At 45.5% G+C, this 24,079-nt stretch overlaps 1 long non-coding RNA gene across 1 annotated transcript in view; it reads right to left on the minus strand.

The window, feature by feature from the left end:
* LOC115895499 overlaps nt 1-24,079 on the minus strand; it is a 77,360-nt gene that overhangs the window by 33,430 nt on the left and 19,851 nt on the right. Inside the window, exon 3 of the long non-coding RNA XR_004055698.1 lies at nt 8,336-8,405. This is a non-coding gene — a long non-coding RNA (uncharacterized LOC115895499). The remainder of the gene's footprint in view (nt 1-8,335; nt 8,406-24,079) is intronic.

The following is a 24,079-nucleotide window of genomic DNA, read 5'->3' on the forward strand; positions in this document are numbered from 1 at the left end:
GAAGGCAAAGTGGGTGAATTACACAGGCAGCAGGTGGCTAAGTCTGTGTGCACAGTGTCAATGCATGTGGCAGGTTGACACAGCAGATGCTTGCACAGCCTGGGGACCAGAAAAAAGGAGTTTGCACCCCGACAGTTAGGAAACCATGGTCATCCTGATGAGGCAAAAGAGGATGGTCCATGTTGTCAGAAAAGGGGCATTTCTGGCAATTGTGTAGCTTTGCTTCTGTGTGAATAAGTGTTCTAAAAGTAGATTTTGTCCTTCAGATGCAAAAGAACGTGGAAGAAAGGACCTCATAGCATAGACCAGAGAGTTCAGACAGGGCTTTGCTTCCATAAGCACCGCAGGTCAGTTGTGGTCCTTTCTCTCCTGATGACAAGGTGAGCATGTCACCTAGCGCCCCACGTTATTTCCACAACATGTTCCTTCCATGAGGCTGACTTGGGTTGCCGCAGGTTCTGCAGCACGTGTTCACACTGCTGCCGTGGGGCCCTGCCTCTAAAGCAAGTCAAGCTGGACTTAACTGAACTGGCTTGGGCTCAAAACACAGCATTGACAGATGGAAAGCTCTAAATCTCATGGCTGTTACCTCTCCCTCCACCCCAGAGCGATCGATGCTCAGAGCCATTTCCTGAGATTCTTAACGCAAGTCACAATCCTGTTCTGGTCCCTGCTCAGCAAGTGCCTGGGGACAGGCTTCTTCCCATCAGAGGCCTGCCTAGGCTCTGAGGATGAAGTGGTGAACGGAATGCCAGAACTTCTCACACGGGGATCCTCATGGAGGAGCAATCACCCATGTCTCTGCAGGTGACGGGCCCAAAGCTGAGCCTCCAGCAAATTCTGGAGACAGAAAGTGGACTCAGGGCTGCCTGAACTTGGGAGGAGAGTGTGATTATGAGGACAGAGGGTGTGGCTGCTAATGGGGATGGGATTTTCCTTTAGGGATACACAAATGTTTTAAAATTAGATCGTGGCGGTGGTCACACAACTTTATGAATTTACTAAAAAGCACTTCAAATGGGTGAATTATGTGGTATGCGAATTATATTTCAACTAAACTTTCTTTTTTTTAAGAAAGCCTAGCCTAATTTCTTGACTACTACATCTCCATTCACACGCCCTTCCATCATCCACACTTTTGTGTACGCGGGACATTGTCAGAACCCCAAACTGCTGGACCTCACATCCTGACACGGCAATCTTGACAGGTGACATCCCATCTGCTCGTGACAACAGCTCATCCAGACTTCAGGGTAGGCCCTGGCTCAGTCCTCCATCCGATGCTCGCTCCCTCACCCAGACTGAAAGCCCAAGCAGATCTTTCCAGCCAGCAGCAGCAACCTGGTTCCCTCTGCCAGCGGCCCTGAACACCCCGACAGCCTCTCTACCTCCACTTCTCCTTCAGTCCTTCTCCCCTCCCTCCACGTCCTGCTTAGAGCATGTGGTTTGCAGGATGCTACTGGTCTGCGGTTTCTTGGAAGGGCCACACCGTTTCATTGTTTTCCTGTCTCTGCCCTGACTCACCAGGGTCCCTCTGCCAGGATCGCCTTCTCCCACACCACCCTGTCTGAATTGTTCACCGCTTCTTCAAAGACTTCCCCTCTCTCACAAGTGCAGCCTCTCCCAACAAAAGTGCTGAGCCCTGGAGCCCTGGGAATCTGTAGCCTCGATAGACCCAGGATCTCTCTAAAGTCTCCGTCTGCAGGAACACTGGCTCTGGGGGGAGGAGAGCTGATGAGTTCTGTCCCCGGGTGGGAGAGGCAGGAAGTGGGGAAGGCTGGGTTCCTCCACTCCCGACTGTAGTTTGTTTTCTCCCAAAGTGTTGAGAATCAAGCACATCTTTTACCTCAGAAATTAATTTCCTTCGGAAAACCCCCATCTAATCTAAGCAAGGCATCCTTAGTCCTCCCATGTAACTCACTTTGACTTTACTTCTTGTGAGCTAATCATCCTGGACCCAACAGGCTCCCCGCCTGGATTCCATTTCACAGCTCTCCGACATTAACCAGCAATGATGTTTCCCCAATCATCTCTCCCTGATCTCTAGGATTCTGCCCTGGCCATGGTGTGGGATATAATGGGGTTTCTCTTCAAATAATCTGATCATCTTTTGTTCTTTAATTCCTAGTACCCACCCCACCCCCCCTTTTTCTTCTTTTTCTCCTTTTTCCTCTTTGCCTTTGTTAGATGCCTAGGCCCGCCTCAGTGCCAAGCATTATCAGTACCAACTTACATTCCTTTCCTTATTTAAAAAAAAAACACTTTCTAGCTCGTTACAGACACCCCCTTCCCCTTTCTTTCCACTTTCTTTTACGTACCCACCCTATCTAAAAAAATCAAATGTTTAGCTAACCGAGATTAGTTTAGATTGTACGACCCAAACCCAGCCAATAAGAAAGGAGTACAGGGGCAGAACTTGTGTCAAAAATAAAGGCTCTCATGCCCTTTGTTCAAGTGTACTCTCATGGCAACTGGCCAAAGAGACACCCCTCTGCTCAAAAGTAAAATTGCTTTACTAAAAATCTTTTGTTCAAGTGTTCAATTTCCCTAAGATTTTAAGCATTATCCCTCACAATAGGAACTGACGGTGGTAGTGCCAATATCTTCATATACAAGGAGGGAAAGAAGGAAGATATGAAGGAAGGGCAGGAGAGAGAGAGAGGGTGGGGATTTCATCTCTATGATGTTCATACTTGCTTCTGAAGCCTGTGCGTCGGGGTGTTGTTAGTCATAAAAACTCACATGCTCATTCCTCCATTCGGTGGGTAACAGACAGTGTGAAATCTCAGGCTAGGCTCAGCGATCATTGCAGTTTGAACTTTTCCTCCTAGATAAAATTTGCATTTCAGCAAAGGCCTGCAATGACTCAACTGAAAGACATGACTAGTGAACATTCTGTAATGATAACGGGTCCACTGGAGAGGGGGTAGATAGATCTTTCACAGAAAGATCCTGCTGAAATCACAGCCTTTGAGGTAACCTATGAGATAGATGTTCTCAAGAAAGCGTTGTTTTCTGTGTTTTATATTATCTGCCTTATTAATTGAGTGTTTCCTAGTAAGCACATCTGCAGTTACATCGTTTATCCCATTGATGAAATTGGAAGTAGGTCGTGGAGAGGACTGAGGGGTTGGGGAAGTGGAGGGAAGGCCCTCTCCTGTGCCGAGGTGCCCACAGATCGTCCGTGGGTCTCAAGGCCCCTGTTTTAGATGGTGGTAAGATCTGTATACAATCTGCAGAGAGAGTTTCGCCCTGGGGAGTTCCCCAAAACATTTGAAAGACGTTAACTCCATGGGCTGGTGTTTTTCTTTGCAAATGCCCCCGTATGAAAATAATAATAATAGTTAAAATGGAGGCCTTACATAGCACATGCCAGGTGCTAGACTAAGAGATTCATTTCAATTATGTCACTTGGGTAAGTACGTTATTATCCCTATTTTACAGATGAGGAAATTGAAACTTAGAAAAATAAAGTACATTTCCCAAGGTCCCCAGCCCTGGTGAGCAGTAGAGGACCGTCTGGGCTTTCCCTCCACTCCCCATGGAGCAGGATGTGGGGAGCAGAGTGAGGGGGCTCCCGGGGTGTACCACAGATGGGACAGTGGGAAGCAGCGGGATAAACACACGAAGGAAATGGTTTGGGGTTATAGGACGTATCTATAACTCTATGAGAGAATTTCCATAAAAATCACATGAGAATCTGGCTGGGGGCCGTGTGGAGGCTACGTTTAAATGAAGCAAGCTGTGTAGTCCCCAAGCCGAGCTGCGCTGGTTTGTCTGCTCTGCCCAGCAGGGTGGAGCTCAGAAACAGGCCGAGAGCTCAGAAATCACAGAGCACAATACACATTGAATCATATTTTTCTTAGCCTTAATGCTTCAACATACGATTTCTTTTCCAGGCAAAGTTCAGCTGTGTCTGGTCTGATTCATTTGTGAAGTCAGAAGGGCTTTGTGCTTGGAGCAGGCAAAGCACTCCGTCCTGTATCTCTGAAGGCTGGCTTCCTCCGGTGGCCACGAGGCGTCCCTTTCCCAACAGTGGGTGGGATCCAAAGTCAACTCCTACCCAGCGGAGTGAGACCAGAGGGCCTGCTCTTGAGCCTTTCTGTGAGAACCTGGGCCTGGTGTCACCAAGAGGACAGCAGCCCCTTGATTGACGGTCCACTGTGGTCCATGTCAATGGAATCATCCGCAGCTTTAACTCACATTCAACAAGCATCTTAAAATACTGAGACTGCACAGGACACTAGGAATTTATGATAAAAATAAAAATCTTTTACAGGATCTCTAAATATTGCCTAAAGATGTTTCCCACCTGTGATGGTGGTATTCATAAAGCGGCTCCGACCCCAAGGAGGATCTGAAGTATTCATAAACGTAGCTTCCTGCTTCAGTACAGAAACCTTCAGGCTGACGTGAAGATTGGGGGATGATTCAGGCCCCAATTCCCAAATCTCCAGCTGAGGTGAGGTGCAGCTTCCAGGCTCAGGGAGCCGCGTCTGTCAGTGTTGTCCTGCCCAGGCAGCTCACCTGGACGGCAGCGCAGGCACCGTGCGGGCCGGTCAGCTAGCCGCTGCTCCCTCTGAGCTCATGGCTTCCCGATGAAAGCCACACCACACTGAGGGCCCTGACTCATGGCTGGGAGAAGAACCGCATTCACGAGCCTTTCCGGCATACAGGGCTGTTCTTTTGCGTTCTGGGAGCTTCATGGGGTGTTACCATATGATTTAGCACTTTGTTTCAGAAATGACCAATTAATTCCTTTTAAGTCTCATGGAAAGAGGCCAGTGACATGTTCTTGGAAATGTGAATTCATTGGTTTGTGAAGTCAACTTATGAGAAAACACCAGATTACCGCATTACGCCATGCCCACCAATGAAGATGTCCCTTTATGGCTACAGGACTGGCCTGAATATGGGCCCGGCTCAGGACTGTCCTCTGGGAAGCCCAGCAGTGAAGCACTTGGCCACTGGATGTCCCCAGACAGAGGCCTGAGCTTCTGAGAGCCAGCAGGCAAAGAGGAGGACATACTGCTGCCCCGATATCCAAGCAGGGCTGGGTGTCCCATGCTCACAGTCTGCTAGAGTGGAGGGAAGAGACTGGCCTTGAGCCTGCCCAGGCTTTCCTCCCACCCCCTGTTCTTCCACTTTTGCATGTTCATCCTTCCCAGCATCTGCCCTGTAGAAGTGTCAGGGGCTTGCACAGGGTGACTGCCTACTGACCAGTGCTCATTTCCTTAGGAGGAATGACTTGTATTCTCTTGTTTCATTAAACGAGTAATTAATCCAACAAACATTTGCAAACAGCCTGCTCTGTACCCAACACTATGCCAAGTTCTGGGGCTGCTGAGCACCCTGCTCCTAGCTAGGGGTGCTGGAGTGAAGCTGCAAGGAGAAGGCATTCTGAAAACATCTGTGTCATTTGAGAGGCATAAGCCGGTGAATGGAAACACCGCCAGAAGAAAGCTGGACAAAATGACCAGCTCTGTCTTTCTGGGGCAGAAAGTCCCTTTTGCACCAGACCTGCATTGTGGCTTGAGGCCCTGCCTTAGGAGGGAGGCTGGGGAGAACAGGGAGATGCATTTCCAGCCTTCCCCTGGACTCCAGGTTCACCCCACAGGGCAGGACAGGCTGAGCAAATGGGTGAGTCCTATGAATTTGAACCAAATGCACCAAGCAAATGGGATTCCAGCAGCCAGAGTCTTTTGTATCCTCTTTGTTGGTTAAATTCAGTAAACAATGTTTTGGCCCCTAAAATGATCCAAGTTCTGAGGATATCAAAAATAAATAAGACCCATTTCTTGCCCTTAAGGAGTTTATAGAAGAAACAGATATAAGTATATTTAATTTCACAGCAAGCAAAATCTCTGTTCATATTTTAGATGTACAAGAAATATTATTTCTTACTTTTATCTGTAACTAAATTTAAGTAATATTTTAAGTGCCCATTTTTGCAGAGTGATAGCACACCAATCCCAATACATTTGTTATTTTCCCTGTTACCCCTGGGGTTGGGGATAAGTACTAGGGGTTTTGTATGGTGCCAAGAAATTGAGCAAGGAGACATCCATGCCTCATCTCTCTCCACTCACGTCTTCTGAGCCAATCATTATTCTTGCCAGGTCTTCACATCTGGCCCAGCTGTGTCACCACCACTTGTCCCTTGTCCCATTCGTGAAGTCCCTTAGGAGCCAGTGCATTGCTTCATTCCTTCTCTGCCTCTCTTGGACACTTCGGGTGTCACTGCTCTTCCCATCCCACACTGGGTGTGGGAAATTCCGAGAAATGATCTAAGACTCTGTCTACTTATGTTTTTAACTGAAACTGCTGGCATCTCTCCACCAATCACAACACTGCCTATGGTGGCAATGGGCATATCAAGTTGACATTTCAGAAAACATCCTGAATCTTCCCAGAGGGAAAAATAAAACACGCCTCACATAAAAGCTCGGAGAACAGAATGTCATACAGCTTCTCAATTGCTACACTATGAAGCAATGCCTTCAGAATCAAGGCAAAATGACTTCCAGCCTAGAATTCTATACCTAGCTAACCTGTCAACGAAGTGTGAGCATGGAGTTGTGGGTGGTCACGTGTGGAAGCCTTGGGATGCTTCTTCCCAGGCATTCTTCCTCAGGAAGGCCTCAGGAGACACACAGTTGAGTGCAATCATAAGCCAGAGGAGTGGAGGACGAGAAACGGGAACACATGGAATCAGGATGGAAGAAGGAGGACATGAATTCACAGGACAGAATGACGGAGGCCTCGGGTGAGAGCTGAGCCATAGGCCTCGGGACCAGCCTGACCCAGGTGGCAGCAGAGCAGCCAAGAAACCGCAAGAGGAACAGCACTGATGACAGTAACAGCAACAGGCTACATACAACTGACCAAGCACAGAATGTGCACGGACTTCTTCCAAGGAAATGTTCGTTTCTATGGAAGATGTTGGGAAGGAATTCATGATAGGTATTTAGAAAGCTAAGCAAACAACAAGAAAGAGGCAATTATTGATTTAAAGAAGGAAAACTTGTACAAAAGGAAAAGCAATCATATTATACAATGACTCAACTATGAATAAAAGTAACACAGTTCAAATAACATAAATGAGGAATACTGACTCCACCCAAAATGGCGACATCATGATGTTGAACTGAGAGGAAGAGGTGTAGACGGAAGGAGGAAGGAGTGGGAGGAGTTGGGAGAAAGGGAACTCCCCATCAATGATCCCAGCTCACATGGAAAACCAATACATGTCCTGGGTCATCTGTAGACTCAAATGCAGGGAGATGCAGGCAAGGCAGGTGAGAGACGCGGCCAAGGCAGGTGAGAGACGCGGCCACCCGAGAGCAGGAATCAGCAGTGGGGCTATGAGGTAGGGAGCCATTATTGTTTTCATTGGAAGCCTGGGAGTGCTATTGACATCTTATGCTCTGAACATGCATACCTTTGATTTTCTAAAAAGAAAAGCCATATTGTGCCAAAGGGAGAGGCAAGATTTGGTGAGAGTGTTATGATGAGAGGGGATTTCTATGCCAGATTCAGGGCAGGGGAGATCACACGCCATCACTCACATCAGGATCAGAGTCTCCTATCCTGCCCAGGGGGTGGCATTTCTGTAGCTTCTCCCTGCTGAAGCAGGGTCTGCAGACAAACGCCTGCTGGGCAGTCGGAGCCAGGAAGTCGGGTCCTCCCATCCTCCACATGGACCCACCTGAGACACTCTGGGCCTTGCCTGCCCTCACATGGTGCCTCAAATATCCGCATTAAAGACCCACGCCTTTGAAGCAGGATCCCTCCCAAAATACAGAGGTGACCTCCTTCAAAGTGGGCACAGCCAAATGCTTAGGAATCAATTTTGGGAACCCACCAGACACTTACATGCACACATGCACATAAGCCATCATGCCTGCAAGCCACAAGATGGGGCAAACTTTGCTGCAGACTTCCACCCTATACAACTACAAATCCAGACGTGGCTCCCCAGTCCCTGACTGTTCCAGGGGAGGAGGAGCCGATGCCACCCTGACCATGGGGCACAGCAGTCCCATAGCCTGAGGGTCCAACAGCTCACCCTGAGATGAACGCGTAGCGGGGTGTGCACACCTGCTATGACGCTGTCTCTGAAGGTTTTCCCTGACAGGCTGCTCTGGCAGGCCCAGCTCATAATGCCACCTACCACTGGGCTGTGATGTTCGACTCCACAGCTCATGTTCTTTCCAGGCCTCCAAGCGCACCCTCAAAACAATTCTTCCAACAAGTTGGAACCAGCTCCCACCTTAACCCAAAGTTCTGTGAAACCCCACCTCAGTCTAGTGTAATGTGAAGGAGACACACTTACGCCCCACGAGCCTGTTCAGGGAAAGCCATCAGGGTCCTTGCTGGAGAAGCGGTGACTGCAGCAGTATCTCCTGTCAAAGGAAGAACAAACTCCATTTCAGAACGGGGTCTGGTAGCCGCTGGGGAACCCCTTGGTCATGGTGCCGAGTGACAGTAGGAAAGCTCCGTGGATACGTGTGTGACATCTCCTGGGTGAGTCCTAAAGTATTCAGGAAGAACAGAATCTTGCCACAGGGGAATTCCTTGAGAGCAAGTAGGGGCTTAGTGAGAGAGAGAGAGTTGCGTGTTTAGGCTAATAACAAAAGCACGTAGATACTTACTGACTGGAGAAATCCTGGGGCAGCTGGTTCTAGAATTTGAGAGTGGAGCCATGCAGAGGGCTTAGAATAAAACCTCGTTTTGGGCTATTTTTGGCCAGAGTGCAGAGGGGAGCATCCGCGCAGGTGCCAGGATGCTTCAAGAAGAGGCCTCGCCCAGTAGCTTCTGGACAAAACCACAGGGAGAGAACTGAAAGCAGATGCCGGAGCTTCTCCCTGCCCGGAGGAGCTTCTCCCTGCCCGGAGGAGCTTCTCCCTGCCCGGAGGAGCTTCTCCCTGCCCGGAGGAGCTTCTCCCTGCCCGGAGGAGCTTCGGAGAAACACAGCCCCACCCAGATCCACTCAACTCGCATTTGCATTGTTACAAGACCCAGGTGATTCTTTGAGAAGCGGCCTGGCTCCTCAGCTGCCAGGGTCAAGTCATTGCAGGGATAGATGGGAGCGCCAAAGGGGCTCAGGGCTCCAGTAACTCAGATCCTTTTAAACTCTGAGACTTTCTGCCCCAGGCCTCTCCTAAGCAGCCCGTGCTGAACCAGGTAATTCTCATTCTCGTAACTGAAGATGTTGAGAAAGGAAAATATCATGAACCCCCAAAAGCACTAAGCTAAAGGGAAAAGTCAAGCTGGGAACTGCTTAGGGCAAACCTGCCTCTCATTCTATTCAAAGTCATCCCTCTGCTCACCGAGGTAAATGTGTATCTGATTGCCTCTTTTGGAGAGGTGAATCAGAAACTCAAGAGAATGCAAGTTTGTCTCCTGTCTATCTATGAACCAGGAAGCTCCCTCCCAGACCCACCTTTCTAGACTGAACCAATGTCCATTTTCCATGTTGATTGATATCTCGTATCTCCCTAAAATGTGTAAAAGCAAACTGTGCTCTGACCACCTTGGGTACCTGTTGTTAGGACACCCTGAGGCTGTGTCAAGTGTGTGTCCTCAGCCTTGGCAAAGTAAACTTTCTAAATTAACTGAGACCTGTCTCGGATTTTCGGGGTTCGCACCACGGAGCCCAGTATCGTCCCTCAGGTGTTGTGGTGGGTTTTGTTGTTGTGGCTGAATGATGGATGTTAATTACTGGACACTTGACACAACAGCTTCCCTGTTTGTACTTCAAAAGCCCTGGTGCCATTTTCTTCCTTCTGCCTTCTGGATAAAGACCACAGCAGCTGACACTCCACAGCTGCAGTGAAGAAAAACAAGGGGGCCCCTGTTGAAATAATCCCAATGCAAAATTTACCATTTGGGGAACGTTGCTAATAAATGTACATTTTGAGAGCACTTATAGGAAACTGGACGTTTCAAATCAGAGTGGGTCTGTGCTGCAAACCCAGTCCGCAAGCATTTGGGAAAGTCAACCCAGCGATGTTCCTTGGAAATGGCTCATTGTCATAAATTCTTCAAACAGGTTAACACAAAGCTAGGCGAACAATAAAGGCAAGGCTAAATTTTATTTTTAGAAAGTGCCATAGCTGAATTGATTTTTAAGAGAATATATAAAAGAAAGAATCTAAATCTTGGGAACTGGTAGAACCAAGTTATTTACCATTTTTACTGTTCAATTTCCGCTGGTAGAAACAGGAAGGAAGCCGTAAAGGGCCTGTCCATTGAAAAGAGACCAAAGTAGGAACGCAAATAAATACTGGAACCCAGTGGTTATGGTAACTGACAACCTCAAAGATTTTTCACATCCTCTCTGGGGAAAAGAATATTTTATGCTAATTTGGGGGGTAATGGATGGCATTTTACCGAATATGTAGATCCTAATGTGAAACTAAAAATTTCCATGAAGGAAATATTTTTCCACAGGGCGAGAGTCTCAGAAGCTAAAAAGGCAGACATGTTTTTGTTCCAGTTAAACTTGATTGATAGCCTTAAATCATTATAATTAAACTTTCAACAGTAATGGCATGCTCTCTTCTTCTATTTTCCTTGTATCTGGGGCTTCCCTGCAAGACTGGTTGTGTGAATATGGCCACATTATTTCCTCTGGGGCAGACACGAAGGTCCCCTGTGGTCTCTGGGCTTGTTTTCTGTGTCCTGCACGAATCAGGAGTTGTATGTCCAAGGAACACCAGCAGAAACCCCCGTGAAAGGAAAGGCTCCTTGCTGCTCCCCAGTCGTCCCTCAGCCACAGGGACAGTGCGTGGGACAGGTATGTCACGTCAGGCCATACGTGCACTGCACCAATCACGACAGCTGTTCCTGTTTGGCTTTTTCAACTTCAAAGCTTCCTGCTTTCCTGAACATGCATTCCGAGTTTTATTTTCCAGCGCTACAAACCATGCAGTTCCCCAAGTGCGCTAAAGGTCAAGCTTTCATCCCGGGCCTAAAGGAATACACTTGGACCTTTTCCTTTTTTGTTTTCCTTTGGGGAAGTCATAAAAACAGCTTTGATAATTAGTAAACAGCCAACATTTCCCCAACCCTCGTAAAACATAAAGGCGATGGGAAAACCCAGATTTGCTTTCAAGTCTCGTAGAGGCTTGTGTTCCAGGGGCCTACATTCTTCTTCTGAGTGCAAGCAAATTGTTCAAGCTGCCTTGCTGGGTCTGTCTGTATTACCTTGTCCACCCTGGAAGGAATATGACCAGGTTCAAGTTTCCGTCCTGGCCATGGCATATGAATTCACTAAAGGTAATGGGGAACTGGCCTGATTCATGACAGATTAGAGACTAGAGTTGAACTTTGGAGACTGAAAAATTATTTGAACTTTCATTACATGAAAGAGCTCCATATTTTTTGTGTATTTCTCCATCTTCCTGGTAAACCCAATAAAGTCACTAGTGTACAGAAGAGCTTTTAATCAGTTTTGAATTACTTTGAAATTCTCAACCCAGCCTCTTAACTCAAGGAAACAGAAAATATTAGCAGCTGAATTTGAGTCCATGATATGTGGTTGCCTAATATCACATCACAAGGGTTGGCAAAGTGATCACCTGGGTACCTGCACAGCCTAATGGCCCTGCAAAGAACAGGCAGGATGCAAATCCACCATGGCCACTTTGGAGCCATACTCCTGTCTTAGCTGGAGCCTTGGCTGGTGCTGAGAAGCATATAAGACAGGAAAGAGGAGGGGCAGGCTGCTTCTAGCCTCCTCCAGAAGAGAAAGTTGAGCTTAGTGGGTGACAAGTGTAGGTGATCTCAAAATATGAGCAATTTCTGGTAGCATTACATTCAAATAGGAGACAAGTACACCAAGGAAGTAGAAAATATGCTGGCTCAAGAGTTTGCAAAAAAAGGCAACATCTTTAATTAATTCATGGACTACATGGGAAGTGTGCAGAGGAAAAAGAGGTAAGATGTAAAATTAAATACTTTAATTAAATAAGACAATGCCCAGTCAGACTCACTCGTTGTAAGGACAGAAACCAACTGACTTATTTGAGCAGCAGATGAATTTATCGAAACCTCAAATCCCACCCAGGCCTGGCCAGGGAGGACACGTGGCCCTCACTGCCAGGCACTTGAGCTGGGGCTTGCCCACTGCCCACCCTGGCACAGGGCCCCAGTGTCATTTCTAGCCTGCTGACACTGCTGCCCTCTGTGGAGGGGCCTCTGCCCTGTTTCCAGGAAAGCTGGGACATGAGGATCTTCCGTGTTCAGCTTCTGAGTGGGAGGTGCCTCTGCTTACCATGGAGGTTCATCAACTGGGGATTTCTCTGAGCATTAGAAAGAATTAGAAGCAAAAAGGGAAAAAGAGATGTCTGCAGTTCTTCACCCCTCTCCCTTAGCAACACCTTAAAAACGAATAGGAATCCTCCCTTCCAAAGGACAGAATGGACCCAAACTTACACGGTGCTCCGCATTGACTCTGCAAAGGCATGGCTCTTCCTGCCACAGCCCAGGCATGAGTGTTGCTGCCTCTCCACTGACCGGTCATTCGCTGCTTTCCTCACCCAGGTGCTGGGGCTTGGCTGTTCTCTTGCTTCCCGCATGTGCACCTGGCTCTTTAATTATGCTTTTCCAGGGAAACATGTGCATGAACCAACACTTAGTGCTTTAAAGCCTCCTTCAATTTTGAAACACGTACAGCTGAAAATTGTAGGCAAGATGAAATACGGATCTTCACCTGCCAGGTCTTCAAGCACTTTTCCTTCAAGTTCTCTTTTTAAAGAGAATGTTTAACCTGTGTGTTTCCTTTAAAACCTTTTTACAGTCTATAAACGTTCATTGAGAATCTATGCCCGGCTCTAGGTGCGTGGACATAGACAGTTATCTCCATAGAACCCTGTAAGGAGTTATACCATCCCCATTTTGCAGATGAGGAAATGCAAGTACCATCTGGCAGAATGACAAGGCCAGCTAATAGAAAGTCACTTCCCAAACACAGGCCTTCCTGTCCTTTGGAACCTACCCCTCCAAGAAGCTGTTTCCCTGGAAGATGTCCTTACCTAGGGCAGCTTCGTTCTAGGGGGAGTCTCTCGCCGCTGGGAGCCCATGCTCCAGATGTCCAGAGTGGGCCTTCATACTTTGGCTACAGAGGTTAAATCAGGTATTGATGGACACGCGTCTGACAGAGTTCGTGTTCAGAGTGTTGGGGAACATTGCTGGAGTTGTAAGCTGGTTCTAATCATCAGAAAAAGTGCTGGAAAGCTGGGCCTTTATCCTTCTGTCCTCTCAGGGAGCTGGTGGCTCATAGAGACTGAGAATCACATATCACCCACCACCCCAAACTAAAGAGTTGTAATGATTCTAATTAAAACACCAAAAACCAAAGTGAAATCCCTGAACGACACAGAGTGAACATTACAGTTGCCAAGACTTTAGCAGCAGAAGGGAGCCCTACACAAAAACAAAGGAAAGGTATTTTCTTGATGAAATGACTTTCTAGCCATTTCTGTCTGGGGAAAGCAATGCATTTCAAGAAGAAGGGAGAACAGAAGTGTGGAAAAGTTCAATGCCCACATCAACAAAATCACATTCCACTAGGTTCACATGTGACCTTCAAAAAAGGTCAAACCGTTCATTTCAACAGCATTTTTGTGCTTCAAATGGTACTTGACTGTAATTGAGTTTCTATGATAAGATCCAGGGATAACAGATTCTCATCAGTTGTCAAATGTGATCTTTCCAAAGTAAAGGGTGGTCAGGTGCAGTGGCTCATGCCCATAATCCCAGCACTTTTGGAGGCTCAGGCAGGAGAATTGCTTAGGTCCAGGCGTTCAAGACCAGCTTGGGCAATATAGTGAGAACCCATCTCTATGAAGAATACAAAAATTAAGCAAGTATGGTGGTGTGCACCTATAGTCCCAGCTATTAGGGAGGCTGAGTCAGGAGGATGACTTGAGCCCCATCAAGCCTGCAGTGATTCATGATCATGCCGCTGCACTCCAGTCTGGCAACAGAGGGAGAACTTGTCTCAAAAGAAATAAAAAAGTCAAGGGCTTTGGCACAGTGGTGTGTGCCTGTAGTCCCAGCTACTCATGAGGCTGAGGCGTGAGAATCACTTGAGCCCAAGGGTTCAAATCCAGCCTAGGCAACATAGCAAAACCCTATCTCTAACAAAAAAAAAAAATCAAATAATAAAATTAAATTTAAAAAAACCAAGGGCACTACAAAATGCCAACTGCTAATTGATGCAAACTCTCCACTAAAGAAACATTGGTCATATGCCAATAGCATATGGAATGACAGAATTACATCTTCAGACCTGGTGATTTAACATTTCTTTGGTTATGACAGAGGGGCAGAACTGTAGGTTTTGCTGGACGGGGCTCCAGGACCTCAACTGGGCCCCCTGGAGGCCTCCCCTTAAGACCTTGTCATGCAAAGAGTCTCCCAGGCATCCAGAGGTCCCAGATTATTTTCATCCAGCTGGAAACAGATACAGCTTCAGAATTTTTACCTAAGTATTTTGTGGGGGAGGAAAAAAATCCTAGTTTCTTTATCATTAGCCCCATGAGGATTCTAAAACCCCCTGATGAAAAATAGGCCATATCAGGCAAATCACCCTGCCCTGAAAGAAGGGAAAACCAGAGGCGCTCTGAGGGGGCTGCACTTTGCGTTTTTCCCAGGGTGTTTTATGCACCAGGTGTAGCAGATGAAAACACCAAACCTCCTGGCTTATGGAGGGATCCAACCACTGCACGTCCTACAGCCCAGGAGACTCTTTAAAGTGCATTTGATGGCTGGGTGCGGTGGCTCACGCCTGTAATCCCAGCACTTTGGGAGGCCGAGGTGGACAGATCACAAGGTCAGAAGATTGAGACCATCCTGGCTAACATGGTAAAACCCAGTTTCTACTAAAAGTACAAAATATTAGCTGGGCATGGTGGCGCGTACCTGTGGTTCCAGCTACTCGGGAGGCTGAGGCAGGAGAATCCCTTGAACCAGGGAGGCAGAGGTTGCAGTGAGCTGAGATCATGCCACTGCATTCCAGCCTAGGTGACAGAGCAAGACACTGTCTCGAATAAATATAAATAAATAAATAAATAAAGTGCATTTGATAAATTCAGATGCTCTCTACATGTTTCTGAGCACACTTTCTCTCACACAGTGTTTGGAGCAAAGAACTCAATGAACTTAAAATCCCACACAGAATGGTGGGAAAGGCTTTCTTCACAAGTTCCATCTGTGTTAATCAGTGTCCGCACCACCCAAATGTCCTTCTGGGACTGGTGTTAAGACCTAAAGATTAAGCCTCTGTCCAAGTGGAATTTATGAGCAAATGTAGATTGTCATGGAAGTCTGCTGTTACACTGAGACAGAATAGTCCCGAAATGTTAAATTTACATGAGGCTCACCCTGTAATTCATTTTAGACCCTCTTGTTAAGGGCAGGACTCATTGTCACAGACTGATTTGGGGTGTTAATGCCTCTTCTCTCTTCCTCAAGGGACACCCCGAGTTTTCAAAGGCCTCTGCTAGCCATGTTCAGTGCAACCTGCAGACTCCACCCTCCAGCCCTGACACAGATCTAGCCCAAATTAGACACGATGGAGAAGAAAGGGAGGGAGGCTGAAGGAGCCCTGCGGGTCCTGGGCTTTGTAAATGCATTTGAACAAGAGCGTTGCTAGCGTGCTTCTGATCTCAGAAAATGCCAGGTAGGGAAATCACTAGAGATGAAAACAACACACAAAACAAAACAAAAAACCTTTTTTTAGGTAAAACTATAGAAAGAGTGAAGCAGATAGAATTACAGTTTTCTTCAGGCAGTTTACATCTTCAGTGTTTCGAAAACCTTAGGTTTTATCAGAAGTGGTTGAAAACCCACTGACGGAGTCCGGCCTCCGCATAGCACAAAAGAAGCCACCGAATTCCCCAGGGGAGCCCAGTGTCTTCCGAGGCCACAGGTCAGTGAAGGGCAGAGCTCTGAGCTCTGAGCTTGGTGGGAAAGCTCCACCTTCCAGCCTCTCCTCAGCCCACATGGCCTCCCTTTCTTTCCCTGCAGACCCTGTTTGAAGTAGCCATGTCCTTGGGTATTTCGATAAAGTTGCATCTCTATTTCTGTCGGCTCCTGGAAGCTGGAAGCCAAGGCATTACTAAACCTTCAATAAGCTCCAGTATGTAGGAAAACCAGAGAAGCAAAAAGTCTTCAAGAGCCGTCACTGTCTCTGTGTCGCCCTCCGAAGCACATCATATGCGAGTAAAAAACACTGTTAAACTGAGAGAAATCAGAGCGGGCCTGGACCTCGGTGTTTCCTTTTCTGTGTTTTATTTCGTCCCTTGTGTCAGACATCAGGCATAAAGATTGTGTTAAATATGCTCTTCCGATTCTTGGCACTTTGTCACTCTGGGTCTATGGAAGGCATTCAAATTATATTTATTTCTCTATTAATTCATTTACTGACCCATTCTTTTCTTTGGGAACTAGAGAAGCCCTCTTTCTTTCTTATTAGTAGTAAAATAACAATCCTCTGGCTGTTATGATTATTGTAGAACTGTACAGGCATGCCTCATTTTATTACACTTTGCTTGATTGCACTTTGCAGAGATTGCATTTTTTTCCAAATGGAAGGTTCGCGGCAACCCCGCGTCGAGCAAGTCTATCTGTGCCATGCCGCCAGCAGCGCATGTTCACTTCATGTCTTTGTGTCACATTTTGGTAATTCTTATGATATTTCAAATGTTTTCATTATTATTATATATGTTATGATGATGTGTGATCAGTGATCTTTGATGTTACTACTGTAATTGTTTGAGGGAGTCACAAACTGTGCCTCTACATAATACAGTGAATGTAATCAGTAAACGTTGTGGGTGTTCCGACTGCTCCACCAACCAGTTGTTTCTCTACCTCTCCCCTCTCCTCAGGCCTCCCAATCCCTAAGACACAACAATACTGAAATTAGCCAATTGATAACCCCTCAATGGCCTCTAAATGTTCAAGAGAAAGGGTCATATGTCTCTCATTTGCAATTAAAATCTAGAAATAAGCCAGACATAGTGGCACAGATATGTAGTAGCAACTGCTCGGGAGGCTGAGGTGGGAGGATGGCTTGAGCCCAGGAGTTGGAGTCCAGCTTGGGGAAAAGGGAGGGAGAGAGGGAGGAAGGGAGGAAGGGAGGAAGGGAGGAAGGGAGGAAGGAAGGAAGGAAGGAAGGAAGGAAGGAAGGAAGGAAGGAAGGAAGGAAGGAAGGAAGGAAGGAAGGAAGGAAGGAAAGGAGAGAGAGAGAAAGGAAGGAAGGAAGAAAGGAGAAGAAAGAAAGAGGAAGCAAGGAAGAAAAGAGAAGGAAGGAAGGAAGGAAGAAAGGAAGGAAAGAAAAAACAAGAAATGATTAAGTCAGTGAGTGAAGAAGGCTTGTTGAAAGCTGAGATAGGCCAAAAGCTAGGCTTCCTGCACCAGTTAGCCAAGTTGAAAATGCAAAAGAAAGATTCTTGAAGGAAATTAAAAGTGCCACTTCAGTGAACACATGAATGATAACAAAGTAAAACACTCTTTGCTGGTATGGAAAAAGTTTGAGTGGTCTGGATAGAAGAGGACACCAGCTGCAACATTCCCTTAAGCCAAAGCCTAACTCAGATCAAGCTCCTAACTCTTTTCAATTCTATGAAGGCTGGGAGGGGTGAGGAAGCTGCAGAAGAAAACTTGGAAGCCAGCAGAGGTTGGTTTATGAGGTTTAAAAAAAGAAGCCATCTCTGTAACATAAAAGCATAAGGTGAAGCAGCAAGTGCTGATGGAGATGCTGCAGTAAGTTATCCAGATCTGGCTAAGGTCACTGATGAAGGTGGCTACACCAAACAGCAGATTTTCAGTGTAGATGGAAGAGCCTTCTACTGGAAGAAGATACCATCTAGGACTTCCTGTAGCTGTAGAGGAGGAGTCAATGCCTGGCTTCAAGGCTTCAAGGGACAGGCTGACTGCCTTTTAAGGGCTAATGAAGCTGGTGGCTTTAAGTTGAAGTTGATGCTCATTTGCCATTCTAAAAATTCTAGGGCCCTAAAGAGTGATACTAAATCTATTCTGCATGTACTCTATAAATGGAACAAAGCCTGGATAACAGCACATCTGTTTATATTATGGTTTACTGAATATTTTAAGCTCGCTGTTGATACCTACTGCTCAGACAAAAATATTCCTTTCAAAACACTGCTCATTGACAATGCACCTAGTCTAAGGTGCATCAGAGCTCTGATGGAGATATGCAAGGGGATTAATGTTTCATGTCTGCTAACACAATATCCACTCTGCAGCCCATGGATCATGGAGTAATTTTGACTTTCCAGTCTTATTATTTAAGAAATCCATTTTGTAAGGGTGTACCTTCTATAGATAGTGATTTCTCTGATAGATATGGGCAAAGTAAATTGAAAACCTTCTGGAAAGGATTCGCTGCTCTAAATGTCATTATGAACATTTGCAATTCATGGGAGGGACTCAAAAGATCAACATTAACAGGAGTTGGAAGAAGTTGATTCCAACTCTCATGAATGACTTTGAGGGACTCAAGGCTAGAGTGTTGGAAGGAGCTCCAGATGTGGTGGAAATAGCAAGAGAACTGGAATTAGAAGTGGAGACTGAAGATGTGACTATTGCTGCAATCTCACGATCAAACATGAACTGATGAGGAGCTGTTTCTTATCATGGGCAAAGAAAGTGGTTTCTTGGGATGGAAGCTACTCCTGTTGTAGATGCTGTGAACATTGCTGAAATGACAACAAAGGATTTAGAATATTACATCAACTTAGCTGATAAATCAGGGACAGGGTGTGAGACTATTGACTCCAGTTTTTAAAATTCTAGTATGGGTAAAATGCTATCAAACAGCATCCTATGCTAGAGAAAAATCTTTTGTGAAAAAAAAAGAGTCAATCAGTGCAACCAATTTCATTGTTGTTTTATTTTAGGAAATTGCCATAACCACCACCCTGATCAGTCAGCAACCACCAACGTCAAGACAAGACCCTCCACCAGCAAAGAGTGAAACTCACTGAAGGCTCTAATGATCGTTAGCATTTTTTAACAAAATGTATTTTTAAATTAAGTTATATGAATTATTTTAGACATGATGCAATTGCACAGTTAATAGACTACAGAATAGTGTCAACATAACTTTATATGCACTGGGACACCAACAAATTCATGTGACATTGCTTCACTGTGGTGATCTGGAACCGAGCCCACGACGTCTCTGAAGTCTGCCTGTGCTTGATATCTTGCTTCATGCCTCAGAGATCCTGGTTATTTTATATAAACCTAACTTACTTATTTTGATAGTAAAAAAGCGAAATAAAGCCAAACTATATCTCACCTACATATTCTAAGCAGTTAAAGACATTTGAAGCCTCCAATTTGCAGATTTGTAACTCTGATGATTGAGAGGCATAGCTGAGTGGCTGGTAGAGACAGAGATGTGGTTCTCAGGATGGCTGGGTACTTTCTCTCTGCTTTGATGCTCCTCCAGAAGATGCTTCATTACTTGCAGGACAGAGAACTATTTAAAAAAACACTAATAAAGAAGTATATCATCTTGAAAGCTTGGCCTGAAGAATTCAGTATGCAGGATATTATCTCATGCTCAAGTATTTGTTAGTCTCAATGATTCATAAATCAATCCTTAAATACACTTAGTCATTTTGCCAAATTTCACATGTGTGTGTATAACCCAGTACTGACAATGATTTATTATGTAGTAAAATGGGTACAACAACATTTGGCTGATAGCAGTGTACATTGATACAACTTTTGGAGAGCACTATGGCAACCGTATTTCAAGAACAATAAGAAGGTTCACAATATTTGATTCAATAATCTCACTCCTGAGAATTTATTCAGGAAAAGAGCCCACAGGAATAATTCAAAGAAGAGGAAAGGTTACATACATAATAATGTTCATTATGGAAGCTATGTTCTAGTGAGGTAAACATAAACATAAGTAAAGAACGAAAGAAATCTATAAATGATGAAAAATGACACGATGCGAATAAGTGTGATGATGTGAGATGATGTATTAGAGAAGAATGGGAGGGGATGCTGTTTGTAGGATACTCAGGGAAATTCTCTCTGAGGGGAGTGACCTTTGAGCCAAGACCTGAAAGTGAGAATGAACCAGTCATGTGAAGAGCTCAGTGAAAACATCTTGAGATAGGAAAGAACTTGACAGGTCAGGAAGGGGATTATCAATGTGATCAGAATGGGGTGAGCCAAAGGAGAGAAGCGTAGGTAGAGGTGGGGTGGGAGACGGTAGACAGTGTGATGTGTGAAAACGCTAGAATCAAAGATGCATGCGATGAGCCCCTCTACATGAAGATTTTGCCTGCATATGAAGACAAACTGCAGGGAAACACAGAAAAATAAAAAACAATAGTGTATATTTTTAAATTGCTGTTAACATTTTTACAATATTATTTGCCAAAACTTAAGATTCACTTGGCTGAATATGCAAAATACAGTCTCGATATTGCACCATTATGACATGAAATCCATTCTCCTTCATTCCTACGCTCATTCCCACTTCATTCCTACCCATTCCTGCACGGCAGATGTAATCTTCCTTCAAGACCTTCTTCTCCACTGTAGCATGCTCCACAATGCCAACCACAATGACTGATCCACCTTACACCCACGAAATTGAATTTACCTTGAGAATTCAGTTCACTTTGAAAACACCTAGAAACATAATTCTACAGTTTTTAACCCTGTACTCAAGTTGCTCACAGCCTCAAGGCAGAGTTCTTACAACATGGAAATCTGTCTTTAATAACAGACTGAAATATTGAGTCCTGAGGAATCAGAGGAGCAAGGTTGCCTGCCAAACATAGAAAATGGACAATGCATAAATCCATTCACATTTTTCAGGCAAAGCAAAGAAAATTTTAACAATCGATATTTTAATAATCAATCATCAATGGGCATATACCGCTAGTGCTCACCAATACCGACATGCTCATGTCCGTTTTCGGTCTTCTCTGCAGTCAGGTGGGGTGGGCCATTTGCCGAATATGGTCTATGGAATGTGAACAGCAGTGAAATGTTCCTTCCAGCCTGGGTGACTTGGCATCTGGTATGATTTCCCTATGTTTTCTTTTCCTGTCCGCATGGCTGGGATTGAAGGATCCAAGAATGCAGAGCACATGTAGAAGGAGCGTAGATCTCTGAGTCACTACATGAAGGAGAGCTGCCCAGAAGAGCTGCTGGACCCCATCAGGCTCCATGTGAGTGAGAACTAAACTTGGATTATTTTAAGCCTCTGAGAGTTCAGGAGCCATTTGTGACAACAGCTAGCACATATTACCTTTCCAAATCATGACATGCTCTATGAGATGGATTTGCAGAGTCTTCCTACCTCCGCTTTTTTTTTAGAACTCTTATTTTCATAAAATATTGAATCATATGTCTCTTTGGGAGACACCAATTATATTTCCCAATATCAATTATTATGTCTACAGTAGAAAGAGAAACCGTAAGATTCTCCAAAATGGAGAAAACAAAACATGGCTTAATAGACCCGTACTGCCGGCTTGATGCTGCCTGTAAAAATCCAGAGAGCTCAATGGAATTCCAAAGGATCTCTCTGTTTGGGCTTTTGTTTTTTCCTGTGTCGCTCCTTCTGCCTGAGGTGCCTTTCCCCTCTTCTCTGCCTGGCACCATCTCACCGATGTTGAATGGTCCAGCTCAAATGTCGGCTCTCCTTCAAAACCTTTCTCTAGCCAGCCCCAGGCAGAATTAATCACTTCCTCTTTTTTTGTCCTTGAAAACGTCATCAACGACCTCCTAGATGACAGACCAATGTCTTATTTTCAGGTCTATATCCTATTTCATCTCTTTTGCATTTGTTAATATTAAAAACGTCCTCTTTATTTTGTAATACCCTTTTTTAGTATTTGAGATTCTGCTCCCTATACATTCTGTGCTTACCTTTCTCACCACTCTTCTCACCCCCTCTTCTGGCCCCTTCTGCACTTTCTCCTTAGATGTTGATGTCTCCCTGTGACATCCTTGACTCTCCTCTTACTTCACAAACTCACTAAATAATTTCATCCTCTCCCATCACCAAAAGGGATGTCTCCTGCTGAACTCTCTCCTGGACTCCAGACTCATATTTCCAGCTATTCACTAGAAATCTCTGCCTGGATGACTTCCAGGCACTGCACAAAATGGACCAATTTCCTTCCTCCCCAAGCGTGCTCTGCCGCCTGTATCCCTTCTCTCAGTTAGCATCATCACCAATTCACAGTTACCCAAGCTAGTAACCTCAAGAGTTCTCTCTCCTTCTCTCTTTCTCATCTTCCATATACAAATATTGCCAATTCTTATTTTAAAAGTCCTCATGTAAAGAAAAGAATGTTGTCAAGTGCAGTGGCTCACACCTGTAATCCCAGCACTTTAGGGGGCCAAGGCAGGAGGATCACTTGAACCCAGGGAGTTCAAAACCACCCAGGACAACAACAGTCTCTACAAAAATTTTAAAAATTAGCCAGGTGTGGCGGCACATACCTGTAATCCCAGCTACTTGGGAGGCTGAGACAGGATGATTACTTAAGCCCAGAAGGTTGAGGCTGCAGTGAGCCATGATCATGCCACTGCGCTCCAGCAGTCTGAGCAACAGAGTAAGAACTTGTCTCTAAGAAAAAAAAAAAAAAAAATATATATATATATATATGGATGGCCATAGTGTCAGAGACCTAAGTTCAAATTTGACTCAATGACTTCCTAGTCATATTACCTGGATCAAGTTACTTAATTTCTCAGAGCTTCTAATTTCTTATCATAAAATGGGGATAATAAGTAAATATGGAGGTCTCAGGGGTGTTGTAAACATTAAATGAGGAAACACGTGGAAAATGGCTAGTGTAGACAGATCAGATACTCATACATTTTAGCCTTTGTTTTCCTCTAAATACCCTTGTTACACTGCCCCCTTTCAAGACTTCATCACCTCTCACCTGGATTAGCGTGATGGCTGTAGAATGACTCTGCCTCCCTTCTCTTCCCCGTTCCCACTCCCAGATGGGTCTTTTCCTTCAGATCTCTGGTGCTATGCTCTTCTCACACACAGGTTCTATCATACCTGGCCTAAAACTTTTGTGAACTCCCAAAGATAAAGCTACTCGTCACTCTCCTCAGTCATCATGTCTTTCCCTGACCACAACATGTCTGTTCTAGTTGGAGCCTTTTTGATTGCAAGGTACAACTTAAAGACTGTTAAGTTTCACCCAAGGACACCAGAGCTCTGGGAAAGACAGTAGCATTGCACCAAGCTCAGGCCTTAGCCATATACAAAGCCCACTACACCTGTTCTGGTCCCAAAACCTGGAATGGCTGTGGAATGCAGTAAGATAACTTTTTTGGTCTCCATACATATTTGAAACTAGAAGAGAAATCCCCCATGTGCCAGCTCACATTCAGAGCAGTTGGTAAAAGGTGAAACCCAATGGGAATTCAGACCAGGTGGGTCTGATGGCAGGGGGTCGAAGCTCTGCTGCCTGAGGAGAAGAGTGAGATCAGGAGGAGCAGGCCACATGTAAGGGATGTGAGAACCTCTCTACCTGCTTAAAATCCTGAAGGGCTGAGAAAAGAACTGCATACATTCTATCTGTTGACCAGGGTAAGCGCTAAAGAAGCTTGCCGTTCACCAAGGTTGTGGTTGGAAAAGGAATTATCTGGTAGAAATGAGAGCCCTAGGATGTTGCATGCATGTGTATAGAGCCTGAACTTTGACTTTACATGTGATGCAAGGAGCCCAAAAAGAAAGGCTAAACAGCAAACCCCGCCGGGCCAGGGAGAGGCAAACACAAAGGCTTGCTGTGGGGCCAGTTCCCTCCTCATCCCTGTGCTGCTCTGCTCTCCACAGTGTACGCTCTAGCACAACTCTGCGCACCCATGGTTCAGCCCTCATGATTTGCCTTGGCCCCTCCTTTCATGCAAAGTCACCCCAGTTCCCCCAGACAACTGGCAACAGTCTCCTTGTTTCCCAACGTGAAAATCTTGAGCCATGACTGGCTTGGCTAGCTCATCTCTGCAATCCAGGCCACAAGTCATGGAGCCCTGA

This window comes from Rhinopithecus roxellana, chromosome 21, assembly GCF_007565055.1.
Source record: "Rhinopithecus roxellana isolate Shanxi Qingling chromosome 21, ASM756505v1, whole genome shotgun sequence".
NCBI lineage: Eukaryota > Metazoa > Chordata > Mammalia > Primates > Cercopithecidae > Rhinopithecus > Rhinopithecus roxellana.